Source organism: Cherax quadricarinatus, chromosome 95 (genome assembly GCF_038502225.1).
Source record: "Cherax quadricarinatus isolate ZL_2023a chromosome 95, ASM3850222v1, whole genome shotgun sequence".
Taxonomy (NCBI): domain Eukaryota; kingdom Metazoa; phylum Arthropoda; class Malacostraca; order Decapoda; family Parastacidae; genus Cherax; species Cherax quadricarinatus.
In genome coordinates, this window is record NC_091386.1 from 2,256,748 (window position 1) to 2,274,659 (window position 17,912).

Below are 17,912 nucleotides of genomic sequence, written 5' to 3' on the forward strand. Positions count from 1 at the left end.
GGGCAAGACTGGTCCTGAGACCTGGCCTAGCTGGCATGCTGGGCAAGACTGGTCCTGAGACCTGGCCTAGCTAGCATGCTGGGCAAGACTGGTCCTGAGACCTGGCCTAGTTAGCATGCTGGCAAGACTGGTCCTGAGACCTGGCCTAGCTGGCATCCTGGGCAAGACTGGCCCTGAGACCTGGCCTAGCTAGATGGCTTAGTAAATGGTCTAGGTTGGACTGAAATATCGTGGTAAGCCCTCTCTCTCTCTCTCTCTCTCTCTCTCTCTCTCTCTCTCTCTCTCTATCTATCTATCTATCTATCTATCTATCTATCTATCTATCTATCTATATATGTATACTTGTGATATACTTGGCTATATATCTATGATACAACTGGCTATATACCTGTGATATACTTGCTTATATACCTGGCTTCATACCTGGTAGTCCGGTCTTAAATCAGCCTTGCCTGGCGCTGGTCTGGTCAACCAGGCTGTTACTGCTGGTACTAGGGGAGTGACTAGCCTCGCCTGTCTTGCTAGGGGTCCTAGCATGCTGTGTTAGGTCCTAGCAGGAGGCTAGGAGGGTTTTCTGGAGTGTTCTTAAGTGTTGTAAGGTGAGGGTGGAACCTACCCAGGTGTTCTAAGGTGCTGTAAGGTGAGGTTGGAACCTACCCAGGTGTTCTAAGGTGCTGTAAGGTGAGGTTGAAACCTACCCAGGTGTTCTAAGGTGCTGTAAGGTGAGGTTGGAACCTACCCAGGTGTTCTAAGGTGCTGTAAGGTGAGGTTGGAACCTACCCAGGTGTTCTAAGATGCTGTAAGGTGAAGTTGAAACCTACCCAGGTGTTCTGAGGTGTTTTAAGGTGAGGTTGGAAGCTACCCAGGTGTTCTAAGATGTTGTAAGGTGAGGTTGAAACCTACCCAGGTGATCTAAGGTGCTGTAAGGTGAGGTTGAAACCTACCCAGGTGTTCTGAGGTGCTTTAAGGTGAGGTTGGAAGCTACCCAGGTGTTCTAAGATGTTGTAAGGTGAGGTTGAAACCTACCCAGGTGATCTAAGGTGCTGTAAGGTGAGGGTGAAACCTACCCAGGTGTTCTTAGGTGCTTTAAGGTGAGGTTGGAAGCTACCCAGGTATTCTAAGGTGCTGTAAGGTGATGCTGGAACCTACCCAGGTGTTCTAAGGTGCTGTAAGGTGAGGTTGGAAGCTACCCAGGTGTTCTAAGGTGCTCTAAGGTGAGGTTGGAACCTAACCAGGTATTCTAAGGTGCTCTAAGGTGAGGTTGGAACCTACCCAGGTGTTCTAAGGTGCTGTAAGGTGATGCTGGAACCTACCCAGGTGTTCTAAGATGTTGTAAGGTGAGGTTGAAACCTACCCAGGTGATATAAGGTGCTGTAAGGTGAGGTTGGAAGCTACCCAGGTGTTCTAAGGTGCTGTAAGGTGAGGTTGGAAGCTACCCAGGTATTCTAAGGTGCTGTAAGGTGATGCTGGAACCTACCCAGGTGTTCTAAGGTGCTGTAAGGTGAGGTTGGAAGCTACCCAGGTGTTCTAAGGTGCTCTAAGGTGAGGTTGGAACCTAACCAGGTGTTCTAAGGTGCTCTAAGGTGAGGTTGGAACCTACCCAGGTGTTCTAAGGTGCTGTAAGGTGATGCTGGAACCTACCCAGGTGTTCTAAGATGCTCTAAGGTGAGGTTGGACCCTACCCAGATGTTCTGAGGTGCTCTAAGGTGAGGGTGGAACCTACCCAGGAGTTCTAAGGTGCTCTAAGGTGAGGTTGGAACCTACCCAGGTGAGTGAAGGTTACTTTCTCGCCTCCACCTCAGGTGGCTCTGAGAAACTCAAACATCCACTTTCACTCTCTCAACTATACTACTTATTGCTTCTTAATATATATATATATATATTAACATGCAGGATGCTCAAGACACTAACATTTAAAGCCTCCTGTACCTGCCTTCCTTCACGAGATAGACTTCATCTCATTATTTACCTTCTACTCCATAGATATACATCCTCTTTGCATCATTCTATACACTCTATGGGCTATACACCACACAGTATACACAAGGGTGTACACACTACATAGTGTACACCAGACATACACACAGTATACATACACATCGCAGTGTACACCAGACACACAGTACGTACTAAGGGGTGACTGTCACATTGTGAAACAAACCTTATTCTCATTAATATCTTCACATTTTTACCAACTATCACACTATTTTAACTGATAAACACTCCCACTGACCCCCCAAAAAATGAATATATATATATATATATAAACCTCTAAAACTCTATATATAAATCGTATAAAGACGAGACATGCTGAATCCGAGTCTAAATACGGGGAGACAGTGGAGTGTTGAGGGGGTGTCAACAATGTTGACTTGTAACGTTCTTCTGTGTTTCTTGTGTATGTTGGGTAATGTTGGTGATGTTTAGGTGGCAGGAGGGATGAATGAGAGTGGACCGTTATGTTGGGATGTGTAATTTGATGATGGTGGAGGTAGAGATAGAGGGAAGAGGTGAAGAATAACTCATTTTTCCAACCTCGCACCACAGCCAACCTCACCAATTTACAGTTACATTTCTTACTTACGTGATTTTCTCTGACTTTTTTTCAATTGTCGAGAATTATACAATAATTCACTTGTTATTCTATTGTCTGACTCTGTATAGGCGTTCATGGATGTGCTTTAGATAGGCCACAAAATCTAGGAAAAGGGGGTAGATGCCAGATAAAATTAGGTTAAGAGTGAATCTGGCAGGCTGAGAGGCAAGGCCAGGAGCTGAGATTCGACCCGTGCAGTCGCATATAGTTGAACACACACACGCACAATCAAGAGGCTGGGCCACGAGCTGAAGCTCAACCTCTGTAGCCACAATTAGGTGAGTACACACACCGAATGTGTGAGCAATAGGATACATACCAGCACCATCTTGTGTCGTGTAACGTGATACAATGTAACTATCATATAGAATAGTGTAGCAACACTGCTGGTGTTCCCACAATGTAACTATCATATAGAATAGTGTAGCAACACTGCTGGTGTTCCCACAATGTAACTATCATATAGAATAGTGTGGCAACACTGCTGGTGTTCCCACAATGTAACTATCATATAGAACAGTGTGGCAACACTGCTGGTGTTCCCACAATGTAACTATCATATAGAATAGTGTAGCAACACTGCTGGTGTTCCCACAATGTAACTATCATATAGAATAGTGTAGCAACACTGCTGGTGTTCCCACAATGTAACTATCATATAGAATAGTGTAGCAACACTGCTGGTGTTCCCACAATGTAACTATCATATAGAATAGTGTGGCAACACTGCTGGTGTTCCCACAATGTAACTATCATATAGAATAGTGTGGCAACACTACAATGTAACTATCATATAGAACAGTGTGGCAACACTGCTGGTGTTCCCACAATGTAACTATCATATAGAATAGTGTAGCAACACTGCTGGTGTTCCCACAATGTAACTATCATATAGAACAGTGTGGCAGTGTACAATGTAACTATCATATAGAATAGTGTAGCACTGCTGGTGTTCCCACAATGTAGTGTAGCAACACTGCTGGTGTTCCCACAATGTAACTATCATATAGAATAGTGTAGCAACACTGCTGGTGTTGCCCACAATGTAACTATCATATAGAATAGTGTAGCAACACTGCTGGTGTTCCCACAATGTAACTATCATATAGAATAGTGTAGCAACACTGCTGGTGTTCCCACAATGTAACTATCATATAGAATAGTGTAGCAACACTGCTGGTGTTCCCACAATGTAACTATCATATAGAATAGTGTAGCAACACTGCTGGTGTTCCCACAATGTAACTATCATATAGAATAGTGTAGCAACACTGCTGGTGTTCCCACAATGTAACTATCATATAGAATAGTGTAGCAACACTGCTGGTGTTCCCACAATGTAACTATCATATAGAATAGTGTAGCAACACTGCTGGTGTTCCCACAATGTAACTATCATATAGAATAGTGTAGCAACACTGCTGGTGTTCCAACAATGTAACTATCATATAGAATAGTGTAGCAACACTGCTGGTGTTCCCACAATGTAACTATCATATAGAATAGTGTAGCAACAATGCTCGTGTTCCCACAATGTAACTATCATATAGAATAGTGTAGCAACACTGCTGGTGTTCCCACAATGTAACTATCATATAGAATAGCGTAGCAACACTGCTGGTGTTCCAACAATGTAACTATCATATAGAATAGTGTAGCAACACTGCTGGTGTTCCCACAATGTAACTATCATATAGAATAGTGTAGCAACACTGCTGGTGTTCCCACAATGTAACTATCATATAGAATAGTGTAGCAACACTGCTGGTGTTCCCACAATGTAACTATCATATAGAATAGTGTAGCAACAATGCTCGTGTTCCCACAATGTAACTATCATATAGAATAGTGTAGCAACACTGCTGGTGTTCCCACAATGTAACTATCATATAGAATAGCGTAGCAACACTGCTGGTGTTCCAACAATGTAACTATCATATAGAATAGTGTAGCAACACTGCTGGTGTTCCCACAATGTAACTATCATATAGAATAGTGTAGCAACACTGCTGGTGTTCCCACAATGTAACTATCATATAGAATAGCGTAGCAACACTGCTGGTGTTCCAACAATGTAACTATCATATAGAATAGTGTAGCAACACTGCTGGTGTTCCCACAATGTAACTATCATATAGAATAGTGTAGCAACACTGCTGGTGTTCCCACAATGTAACTATCATATAGAATAGAGAAGCAACACTGCTGGTGTTCCCACAATGTAACTATCATATAGAATAGTGTGGCAACACTGCTGGTGTTCCCACAATGTAACTATCATATAGAATAGAGAAGCAACACTGCTGGTGTTCCCACAATGTAACTATCATATAGAATAGTGTGGCAACACTGCTGGTGTTCCCACAATGTAACTATCATATAGAATAGTGTAGTAACACTGCTGGTGTTCCCAAAATGTAACTATCATACAGAATAGTGTAGCAACAATGCTGGTGTTCCCACAATGTAACTATCATATAGAATAGTGTAGCAACACTGCTGGTGTTCCCACAATGTAACTATCATATAGAATAGTGTAGTAACACTGCTGGTGTTCCCACAATGTAACTATCGTATAGAATAGTGTAGCAACACTGCAGGTGTTCCCACAATGTAACTATCATATAGAATAGTGTAGCAACACTGCTGGTGTTCCCACAATGTAACTATCATATAGAATAGTGTAGCAACACTGCTGGTGTTCCCACAATGTAACTGTCATATAGAATAGTGTAGCAACACTGCAGGTGTTCCCACAATGTAACTGTCATATAGAATAGTGTAGCAACACTGCTGGTGTTCCCACAATGTAACTATCACATAGAATAGTGTAGCAACACTGCTGGTGTTCCCACAATGTAACTGTCATATAGAATAGTGTAGCAACACTGCTGGTGTTCCCACAATGTAACTATCATATAGAATAGTGTAGCAACACTGCTGGTGTTCCCACAATGTAACTATCATATAGAAAAGTGTAGCAACACTGCTGGTGTTCCCACAATGTAACTATCATATAGAATAGTGTAGCAACACTGCTGGTGTTCCCACAATGTAACTATCATATAGAATAGTGTAGCAACACTGCTGGTGTTCCCACAATGTAACTATCATATAGAATAGTGTAGCAACACTGCTGGTGTTCCCACAATGTAACTATCATATAGAATAGGGTGGCAACACTGATGGTGTTCCCACAATGTAACTATCATATAGAATAGCGTAGCAACACTGCTGGTGTTCCCACAATGTAACAATCATATAGAATAGTGTGGCAACACTGCTGGTGTTCCCACAATGTAACTATCATATAGAATAGTGTAGTAACACTGTTGGTGTTCCCACAATGTAACTATCATACAGAATAGTGTAGCAACAATGCTCGTGTTCCCACCATGTAACTATCATATAGAATAGTGTAGCAACACTGCTGGTGTTCCCACAATGTAACTATCATATAGAATAGTGTAGCAACACTGCTGGTGTTCCCACTATGTAACTATCATATAGAATAGTGTAGCAACACTGCTGGTGTTCCCACAATGTAACTATCACATAGAATAGTGAAGCAACACTGCTGGTGTTCCCACAATGTAACTATGATATAGAATAGTGTAGCAACACACTGCTGGTGTTCCCACAATGTAACTATCATACAGAATAGTGTAGCAACACACTGCTGGTGTTCCCACAATGTAACTATCATATAGAATAGTGTAGCAACACACTGCTGGTGTTCCCACAATGTACTATCATACAGAATAGTGTAGCAACACTGTTGGTGTTCCCACAGTGCAGCTATCATATAGAATAGTGTGGCAACACTACTGGTGTTCCCACAATTTAACTATCATATAGAATAGTGTAGCAACACTGCTGGTGTAAAGTAAAAGGACACAAGTGCAACTAATGTGACATTTATTGTAGCAACGTTTCGCTCTCCAGGAGCTTTATCAAGCCATTACAAACAATACATGGACACAGAGGGTATATAAAGGCTCAGAGTGAGGTGAATACTAGTGAGGTACCATTTCGATGTTCACTAGTGGTAGTAGTAGTAGTAGTAGTGGTAGTGACAAAAGCAATTAATTCGTACATGAGTAAAAGGATATAAAACCTATTACTTGGGTAACATAAAAATAGGTTGGACAAATATAAACTGGAATGAGGCAGGTTGTTTCAGTGTTCACTCTCTGTGCTTTGTGTAGTATAACAGGAGAGACTATGTGATGGCAGGGTTTACTGTTTTCAGGAGGATTCTTGCTAAGACTTCGGAGATGGTGAAGCTGCCGTTGTTTTGTTTAATTGTATTCGAAACAGCGATCAGTGCTGATTCAAGGCACTTGCGTGTGCGGAAATTAGTTTCTTTTATCACTAATTGGGCGTCTCTGAATTTCATAAGATGATTGGTGGAATTTCGGTGTTGTACACAGGCGTTGTTTAAGTTGTCGTTCCTACATGCGTATATGTGTTCATTGAGGCGGGTGTCGAGGTTTCTTGCTGTTTCACCTACGTATATCTTGTCACAGCCTCCACAGGGTATAGTGTAAACTCCTGCATTGACTGGTTCGTGGTGCTTGGGTTTTGTCCTGGTTAGATCCTTTATTGAAGTGGTAGAAGCGATGGCGACTCTGGTGTTAGCTTGTGAAAGTACTTTTGAGACGTTTAGTGCAACCTGGCTGTTGGGAAGAATTATAACTTTGTTGGGAGCGGTGTTGATGCGTGGAGAATTGATGATCTGAAGAGCTCTTTTCTTGCAGTCTTTGATGAAAAAAGAAGGAAATTGTAACTCAGTGAATGTTTGGTGAATGTAAGTACATTCCTCGTCAAGAAACTCAGGACTACAAATTCGGTATGCTCTTAGGAAAAACCCGATGATGATGCCTCTTTTGGTCTTGGTATCTTGGCTGCAATAGCTAGAAGCTCTACAAACAAACCTACGGCATGGGAATGGGGTCCCCAATAAGTGCCGTCCTAGCCAACTTATACATGGAACACCTAGAGTCTGAACACTTCGCCAACATCATCCCTTCAAGCGTCACTTGGTTACGTTACGTGGACGATGTCCTCGTAATAACTCCAAAACGTTTTGATGTACGGGATCTTCAGGCAAGGCTCAACGCAGTTGAACCAGCGATTCAGTTTACACTAGAAGAAGAGTCCAATGACAAGCTACCTTTCCTCGACGTCCTCCTTCACAAAGTAGACAACAACCTAAGATTTCAAGTTTATCGGAAACCCACCAATAAAAATGATCTCACACACTTCTATTGCAGTCAAGATACCAAGACCAAAAGAGGCATCATCATCGGGTTTTTCCTAAGAGCATACCGAATTTGTAGTCCTGAGTTTCTTGACGAGGAATGTACTTACATTCACCAAACATTCACTGAGTTACAATTTCCTTCTTTTTTCATCAAAGACTGCAAGAAAAGAGCTCTTCAGATCATCAATTCTCCACGCATCAACACCGCTCCCAACAAAGTTATAATTCTTCCCAACAGCCAGGTTGCACTAAACGTCTCAAAAGTACTTTCACAAGCTAACACCAGAGTCGCCATCGCTTCTACCACTTCAATAAAGGATCTAACCAGGACAAAACCCAAGCACCACGAACCAGTCAATGCAGGAGTTTACACTATACCCTGTGGAGGCTGTGACAAGATATACGTAGGTGAAACAGCAAGAAACCTCGACACCCGCCTCAATGAACACATATACGCATGTAGGAACGACAACTTAAACAACGCCTGTGTACAACACCGTAATTCCACCAATCATCTTATGAAATTCAGAGACGCCCAATTAGTGATAAAATAAACTAATTTCCGCACACGCAAGTGCCTTGAATCAGCACTGATCGCTGTTTCGAATACAATTAAACAAAACAACGGCAGCTTCACCATCTCCGAAGTCTTAGCAAGAATCCTCCTGAAAACAGTAAACCCTGCCATCACATAGTCTCTCCTGTTATACTACACAAAGCACAGAGAGTGAACACTGAAACAACCTGCCTCATTCCAGTTTATATTTGTCCAACCTATTTTTATGTTACCCAAGTAATAGGTTTTATATCCTTTTACTCATGTACGAATTAATTGCTTTTGTCACTACCACTACTACTACTACTACTACCACTAGTGAACATCGAAATGGTACCTCACTAGTATTCACCTCACTCTGAGCCTTTATATACCCTCTGTGTCCATGTATTGTTTGTAATGGCTTGATAAAGCTCCTGGAGAGCGAAACGTTGCTACAATAAATGTCACATTAGTTGCACTTGTGTCCTTTTACTTTACATATTGTCGGTAATTCTACCAACTTTATTACAACACTGCTGGTGTTCCCACAATGTAACTATCATATAGAATAGTGTAGCAACACACTGCTGGTGTTCCCACAATGTAACTATCATATAGAATAGTGTAGCAACACTGCTGGTGTTCCCACAATGTAACTATCATATAGAATAGTGTAGCAACACTGCTGGTGTTCCCACTATGTAACTATCATATAGAATAGTGTAGCAACACTGCTGGTGTTCCCACAATGTAACTATCACATAGAATAGTGAAGCAACACTGCAATGTAACTATGATATAGAATAGTGTAGCAACACACTGCTGGTGTTCCCACAATGTAACTATCATACAGAATAGTGTAGCAACACACTGCTGGTGTTCCCACAATGTAACTATCATATAGAATAGTGTAGCAACACTGCTGGTGTTCCCACAATGTAACTATTATACAGAATATTGTAGCAACACTGCTGGTGTTCCCACAATGTAACTATCATACAGAATAGTGTAGCAACACTGCTGGTGTTCCCACAATGTAACTATCATACAGAATAGTGTAGGAACACTGCTGGTATTCCGAAAATGTAACTATCATACAGAATAGTGTAGCAACACTGCTGGTGGTCCCACAATGTAACTATCACATAGAACAGTGTAGCAACACTGCTGGTGTTCCCACAATTTAACTATCACATAGAATAGTGTAGCAACACATTGCTGGTGTTCCCACAATGTAACTACTATACAGGATAGTGTAGCAACACACTGTTGGTGTTCCCACAGGGCAGCTATCATATAGAATAGTGTGGCAACACTACTTGTGTTCCCACAATGTAACTATCATATAGAATAGTGTAGCAACACTGCTGGTGTTCCCACAATGTAACTATCATATAGAATAGTGTAGCAACACACTGCTGGTGTTCCCACAATGTAACTATCATACAGAATAGTGTAGCAACACTGCTGGTGTTCCCACAATGTAACTATCGTACAGAATTGTGTAGCAACACTGCTGGTGTTCCCACAATGTAACTATTACACAGAATATTGTAGCAACACTGCTGGTGTTCCCACAATGTAATTATCATACAGAATAGTGTAGCAACACTGCTGGTGTTTCGAAAATGTAACTATCATACAGAATATTGTAGCAACACTGCTGGTGGTCCCACAATGTAACTATCACATAGAATAGTGTAGCAACACTGCTGGTGTTCCCACAATTTAACTATCACATAGAATAGTGTAGCAACACTCTGCTGGTGTTCCCACAATGTAACTACCATACAGGATAGTGTAGCAACACACTGCTGGTGTTCCCACAGTGTAGCTATCATATAGAGTAGTGTAGCAACACTGCTGGTGTTCCCACAATGTAACTATCATACAGAATAGTGTAGCAACACTGCTGGTGTTCCCACAATGTAACTATCATACGGAATAGTGCAGGAACACTGCTGGTGTTCCCACAATGCAACAATCATATATAATAGTGTAGCAACACTGCTGGTGTTCCCACAATGTAACTATCATATAGAATAGTGTAGCAACACATGGCTGGTGTTCGCACAATGTAACTATCATACAGAATAGTGTAGCAACACTGCTAGTGTTCCCACAATGTAACTATCATATAGAATAGTGTAGCAACACTGCTGGTGTTCCCACAATGTAACTATCATATAGAATAGTGTAGCAACACTGCTGGTGTTCCCACAATGTAACTATCATATAGAATAGTGTAGCAACACTGCTGGTGTTCCCACAATGTAACTATCATATAGAATATTGTAGCAACACTGCTGGTGTTCCCACAATGTAACTATCATATAGAATATTGTAGCAACACTGCTGGTCTTCCCACAATGTAACTATCATACAGAATAGTGTAGCAACACTACTGGTGTTCCCACAATGTAAGTATCATATAGAATAGTGTAGCAACACTGCTGGTGTTCCCACAATGTAACTATCATATAGAATAGTGTAGCAACACTGCTGGTGTTCCCACAAAGTAACTATCGTATAGAATAGTGTAGCAACACTGCCGGTGTTCCCACAATGTAACTATCATATAGAATAGTGTAGCAACAGTGCTGGTGTTCCCACAATGTAACTACCATACAGGATAGTGTAGCAACACACTGCTGGTGTTCCCAAAGTGTAGCTATCATATAGAATAGTGTAGCAACACTGCTGGTGTTCCCACAATGTAATTATCATACAGATTAGAGTAGCAACACAGCTGGTGTTCCCACAATGTAACTATCATGTAGAATAGTGTAGCAACACTGCTGGTGTTCCCACAATGTAACTACCATACAGGATAGTGTAGCAACACACTGCTGGTGTTCCCAAAGTGTAGCTATCATATAGAATAGTGTAGCAACACTGCTGGTGTTCCCACAATGTAATTATCATACAGATTAGAGTAGCAACACAGCTGGTGTTCCCACAATGTAACTATCATGTAGAATAGTGTAGCAACACTGCTGGTGTTCCCACAATGTAACTATCATATAGAATAGTGTAGCAACACACTGCTGGTGTTCCCACAATGTAACTATCATACAGAATAGTGTAGCAACACTGCAGGTGTTCCCACAATGTAACTATCATACAGAATAGTGTAGCAACACTGCTGGTGTTCCCACAATGTACCTACCATATAGAATAGTGTAGCAACACTGCAGGTGTTCCCACAATGTAACTATCATATAGAATAGTGTAGCAACACTGCTGGTGTTCCCAAAATGTAACTATCATATAGAATAGTGTAGCAACACTGCAGGTGTTCCCACAATGTAACTATCATACAGAATTGTGTAGTAACACTGCTGGTGTTCCCACAATGTAACTATTATACAGAATATTGTAGCAACACTGCTGGTGTTCCCACAATGTAACTATCATATAGAGTAGTGTAGCAACACTTCTGGTGTTCCCACAATGTAACTATCATACAGAATAGTGTAGCAACACTGCTGGTGTTCCCACAATGTAACTATCATATAGAATAGTGTCGAAACACACTGCTGGTGTTCCCACAATGTAAATGTCATACAGAATAGTGTAGCAACACTGCAGGTGTTCCCACAATGTAACTATCATACAGAATAGTGTAGCAACACTGCTGGTGTTCCCACAATGTAACTATCATATAGAATAGTGCAGCAACACTGCTGGTGTTCCCACAATGTAACTATCATATAGAATAGTGTAGCAACACTGCTGGTGTTCCCACAATGTAACTATCATATAGAATAGTGTAGCAACACTGCAGATGTTCCCACAATGTAACTATCATACAGAATAGTTTAGCAACACTGCTGGTGGTCCCACAATGTAACTATCATATAGAATAGTGTAGCAACACTGCTGCTGTTCCCACAATGTAACTACCATACAGGATAGTTTAGCAACACACTGCTGGTGTTCCCACAGTGTAGCTATCATATAGAATAGTGTAGCAACACTACTGGTGTTCCCACAATATAACTATCATACAGAATAGTGTAGCAACACACTTCTCGTGTTCCCACAATGTAACTACCATACAAGATAGTGTAGCAACACACTGCTGGTGTTCCCACAGTGTTGCTATCATGTAGAATAGCGTAGCAACACTGCTGGTGTTCCCACAATGTAACTATCATATAGAATAGTGTAGCAACACTGCTTGTGCTTCCATAATATAACTATTATATGGAATAGTGTAGCAACACACTGCTGGTGTTCCCACAGTGTTGCTATCATATAGAATAGCGTAGCAACACTGCTGGTGTTCCCACAATGTAACTATCATATAGAATAGTGTAGCAACACTGCTGGTGTTCCCACAATGTAACTATCATACAGAATAGTGTAGCAACACTGCTGGTGTTCCCACAATGTAACTATCATATAGAATAGTGTAGCAACACTGCTGGTGTTCCCACAATGTAACTATCATACAGAATAGTGTAGCAACACTGCTGGTGTTTCCACAATGTAACTATCATATAGAATAGTGTAGCAACACTGCTGGTGTTCTCACAATGTAACTATCATATAGAATAGTGTAGCAACACTGCTGGTGTTCCCATAATGTAACTATCATTTAGAATAGTGTAGCAGCACTGCTGGTGTTCCCAAAGTGTAGCTATCATATAGAATAGTGTAGCAACACTGCTGGTGTTCCCACAATGTAACTATGATGTAGAACAGTGTAGCAACACTGCTGGTGTTCCCACAATGTAACTATGATATAGAATAGTGTAGCAACACACTGCTGGTGTTCCCACAATGTAACTATCATACAGAATAGTGTAGCAACACTGCTGGTGTTCCCACAATGTAACTATCATATAGAATAGTGTAGCAACACTGCTGGTGTTCCCACAATGTAACTATGATGTAGAACAGTGTAGCAACACTGCTGGTGTTCCCACAATGTAACTATGATATAGAATAGTGTAGCAACACACTGCTGGTGTTCCCACAATGTAACTATCATACAGAATAGTGTAGCTACACTGCAGATGTTCCCATAATGTAACTATCATACAGAATAGTGTAGCTACACTGCAGGTGTTCCCATAATGTAACTATCATACAGAATAGTGTAGCAACACTGCTGGTGTTCCCACAATGTAACTATCATACAGAATAGTGTAGCTACACTGCAGGTGTTCCCATAGTGTAACTATCATACAGAATAGCGTAGCAACACTGCAGGTGTTCCCACAATGTAACTATCATACAGAATAGTGTAGCAACACTGCAGGTGTTCCCACAATGTAACTGTCATACAGAATAGTGTAGCAACACTGCTGGTGTTCCGACAATGTAACTGTCATATAGAATAGTGTAGCAACACTGCTGGTGTTCCCACAATGTAACTATCATATAGAATAGTGTAGCAACACTGCTGGTGTTCCCACAATGTAATTATCATACAGAATAGAGTAGCAACACTGCTGGTGTTCCCACAATGTAACTGTCATATAGAATAGTGTAGCAACACTGCTGGTGTTCCCACAATGTAACTATCATGTAGAATAGTGCAGCAACACTGCTGGTGTTCCCACAATGTAACTATCATATAGAATAGTGTAGTAGCAACACACTGCTGGTGTTCCCACAATGTAACTATCATATAGAATAGTGTAGCAACACACTGCTGGTGATCCCACAATGTAACTATCATACAGAATAGTGTAGCAACACTGTAGGTGTTCCCACAATGTAACTATCATACAGAATAGTTTAGCAACACTGCTGGTGGTCCCACAATGTAACTATCATATAGAATAGTGTAGCAACACACTGCTGGTGTTCCCACAGTGTAGCTATCATATAGAATAGTGTAGCAACACTGCTGCTGTTCCCACAATGTAACTATCATACAGAATAGTGTAGCAACACACTGCTGGTGTTCCCAAAATGTAACTACCATACAGGATAGTGTAGCAACACACTGCTGGTGTTCCCACAGTGTAGCTATCATATAGAATAGTGTGGCAAGACTGCTGGTGTTCCCACAATGTAACTATCATATAGAATAGTGTAGCAACACTGCTGGTGTTCCCACAATGTAACTATCATATAGAATAGTGTAGCAACACTGCTGGTGTTCCCACAATGTAACTATCATATAGAATAGTGTAGCAACACTGCTGGTGTTTCCACAATGTAACTATCATATAGAATAGTGTAGCAACACTGCTGGTGTTCCCACAATGTAACTATCATATAGAATAGTGTATCAACTCTGCTCGTGTTCCCACAATGTAACTATCATATAGAATAGTGTAGCAACACTGCTGGTGTTCCCACAATGTAACTATCATATAGAATAGTGTAGCAACACTGCTGGTGTTCCCACAATGTAACTATCATATAGAATAGTGTAGCAACACTGCTGGTGTTCCCACAATGTAACTATCATATAGAATAGTGTAGCAACACACTGCTGGTGTTCCCACAATGTAATTATCAAATAGAATAGTGCAGCAACAGTGCTGGTGTTCCCACAATGTAACTATCATATAGAATAGTGTAGCAACACTGCTGGTGTTCCCACAATGTAACTATCATATAGAATAGTGTAGCAACACTGCTGGTGTTCCCACAATGTAACTATCATATAGAATAGTGTAGCAACACTGCTGGTGTTACCACAATGTAACTATCATATGGAATAGTGTAGCAACACTGCTGGTGTTCCCACAATGTAACTATCATATATAATAGTGTAGCAACACTGCTGGTGTTCCCACAATGTAACTATCATATAGAATAGTGTAGCAACACTGCTGGTGTTCCCACAATGTAACTATCATATAGAATAGAGTAGCAACACTGCTGGTGTTCCCACAATGTAACTATCATATAGAATAGTGTAGCAACACTGCTGGTGTTCCCACAATGTAACTATCATATAGAATAGTGTAGCAACACTGCTGGTGTTCCCACAATGTAACTATCATATAGAATAGTGTAGCAACACTGCTGGTGTTCCCACAATGTAACTATCATATAGAATAGTGTAGCAACACTGCTGGTGTTCCCACAATGTAACTATCATATAGAATAGTGTAGCAACACTGCTGGTGTTCCCACAATGTAACTATCATATAGAATAGTGTAACAACACTGCTGGTGTTCCCACAATGTAACTATCATATAGAATAGTGCAGCAACACTGCTGGTGTTCCCACAATGTAACTATCATATAGAATAGTGTAGCAACACTGCTGGTGTTCCCACAATGTAACTATCATATAGAATAGTGTAGCAACACTGCTGGTGTTCCCACAATGTAACTATCATATAGAATAGTGTAACAACACTGCTGGTGTTCCCACAATGTAACTATCATATAGAATAGTGCAGCAACACTGCTGGTGTTCCCACAATGTAACTATCATATAGAATAGTGTAGCAACACTGCTGGTGTTCCCACAATGTAACTATCATATAGAATAGTGTAGCAACACTGCTGGTGTTCCCACAATGTAACTATCATATAGAATAGTGTAGCAACACTGCTGGTGTTCCCACAATGTAACTATCATATAGAATAGTGTAACAACACTGCTGGTGTTACCACAATGTAACTATCATAGTGTTTACCTGGAGTTTACCTGGAGAGAGTTCCGGGGGTCAACGCCCCCGCGGCCCGGTCTGAGACCAGGCCTCCTGGTGGATCAGAGCCTGATCAACCAGGCTGTTGCTGCTGGCTGCACGCAAACCAACATACGAGCCACAGCCCGGCTGATCCGGAACTGACTTTAGGTGCTTGTCCAGTGCCAGCTTGAAGACTGCCAGGGGTCTGTTTGTAATCCCCCTTATGTGTGCTGGGAGGCAGTTGAACAGTCTCGGGCCCCTGACACTTATTGTATGGTCTCTTAACGTGCTAGTGACACCCCTGCTTTTCATTGGGGGGATGGTGCATCGTCTGCCAAGTCTTTTGCTTTCGTAGTGGGTGATTTTCGTGTGCAAGTTCGGTACTAGTCCCTCTAGGATTTTCCAGGTGTATATAATCATGTATCTCTCCCTCCTGCGTTCCAGGGAATACAGGTTTAGGAACCTCAAGCGCTCCCAATAATTGAGGTGTTTTATCTCCGTTATGCGCGCCGTGAAAGTTCTCTGTACATTTTCTAGGTCGGCAATTTCACCTGCCTTGAAAGGTGCTGTTAGTGTGCAGCAATATTCCAGCCTAGATAGAACAAGTGACCTGAAGAGTGTCATCATGGGCTTGGCCTCCCTAGTTTTGAAGGTTCTCATTATCCATCCTGTCATTTTTCTAGCAGATGCGATTGATACAATGTTATGGTCCTTGAAGGTGAGATCCTCCGACATGATCACTCCCAGGTCTTTGACGTTGGTGTTTCGCTCTATTTTGTGGCCAGAATTTGTTTTGTACTCTGATGAAGATTTAATTTCCTCATGTTTACCATATCTGAGTAATTGAAATTTCTCATCGTTGAACTTCATATTGTTTTCTGCAGCCCACTGAAAGATTTGATTGATGTCTGCCTGGAGCTTTGCAGTGTCTGCAATGGAAGACACTGTCATGCAGATTCGGGTGTCATCTGCAAAGGAAGACACGGTGCTGTGGCTGACATCCTTGTCTATGTCGGATATAAGGATGAGGAACAAGATGGGAGCGAGTACTGTGCCTTGTGGAACAGAGCTTTTCACCGTAGCTGCCTCGGACTTTACTCTGTTGACGACTACTCTCTGTGTTCTGTTAGTGAGGAAATTATAGATCCATCGACCGACTTTTCCTGTTATTCCTTTAGCACGCATTTTGTGCGCTATTACGCCATGGTCACACTTGTCGAAGGCTTTTGCAAAGTCTGTATATATTACATCTGCATTCTTTTTGTCTTCTAGTGCATTTAGGACCTTGTCGTAGTGATCCAATAGTTGAGACAGACAGGAGCGACCTGTTCTAAACCCATGTTGCCCTGGGTTGTGTAACTGATGGGTTTCTAGATGCGTGGTGATCTTGCTTCTTAGGACCCTTTCAAAGATTTTTATGATATGGGATGTTAGTGCTATTGGTCTGTAGTTCTTTGCTGTTGCTTTACTGCCCCCTTTGTGGAGTGGGGCTATGTCTGTTGTTTTTAGTAACTGTGGGACGACCCCTGTGTCCATGCTCCCTCTCCATAGGATGGAAAAGGCTCGTGATAGGGGCTTCTTGCAGTTCTTGATGAACACAGAGTTCCATGAGTCTGGCCCTGGGGCAGAGTGCATGGGCATGTCATTTATCGCCTGTTCGAAGTCATTTGGCGTCAGGATAACATCGGATAGGCTTGTGTTAATCAAATTTTGTGGCTCTCTCATAAAAAATTCATTTTGATCTTCGACTCTCAGTCTGGTTAGCGGCTTGCTAAAAACTGAGTCATATTGGGACTTGAGTAGCTCACTCATTTCCTTGTTGTCATCTGTGTAGGACCCATCTTGTTTAAGTAGGGGCCCAATACTGGACGTTGTTCTCGATTTTGATTTGGCATAGG

At 41.6% G+C, this 17,912-nt stretch overlaps 1 protein-coding gene across 1 annotated transcript in view; it reads left to right on the forward strand.

Moving 5' to 3' along the window:
• The first annotated feature begins 2,729 nt into the window (after positions 1-2,729).
• LOC128703962 (zinc finger CCCH domain-containing protein 13) overlaps positions 2,730-17,912 on the forward strand; it is a 29,997-nt gene continuing 14,814 nt past the window's right edge. Inside the window, exon 1 of the mRNA XM_070104875.1 lies at positions 2,730-2,874. The gene's annotated coding sequence lies outside the window, so the exon portion shown is untranslated. The remainder of the gene's footprint in view (positions 2,875-17,912) is intronic.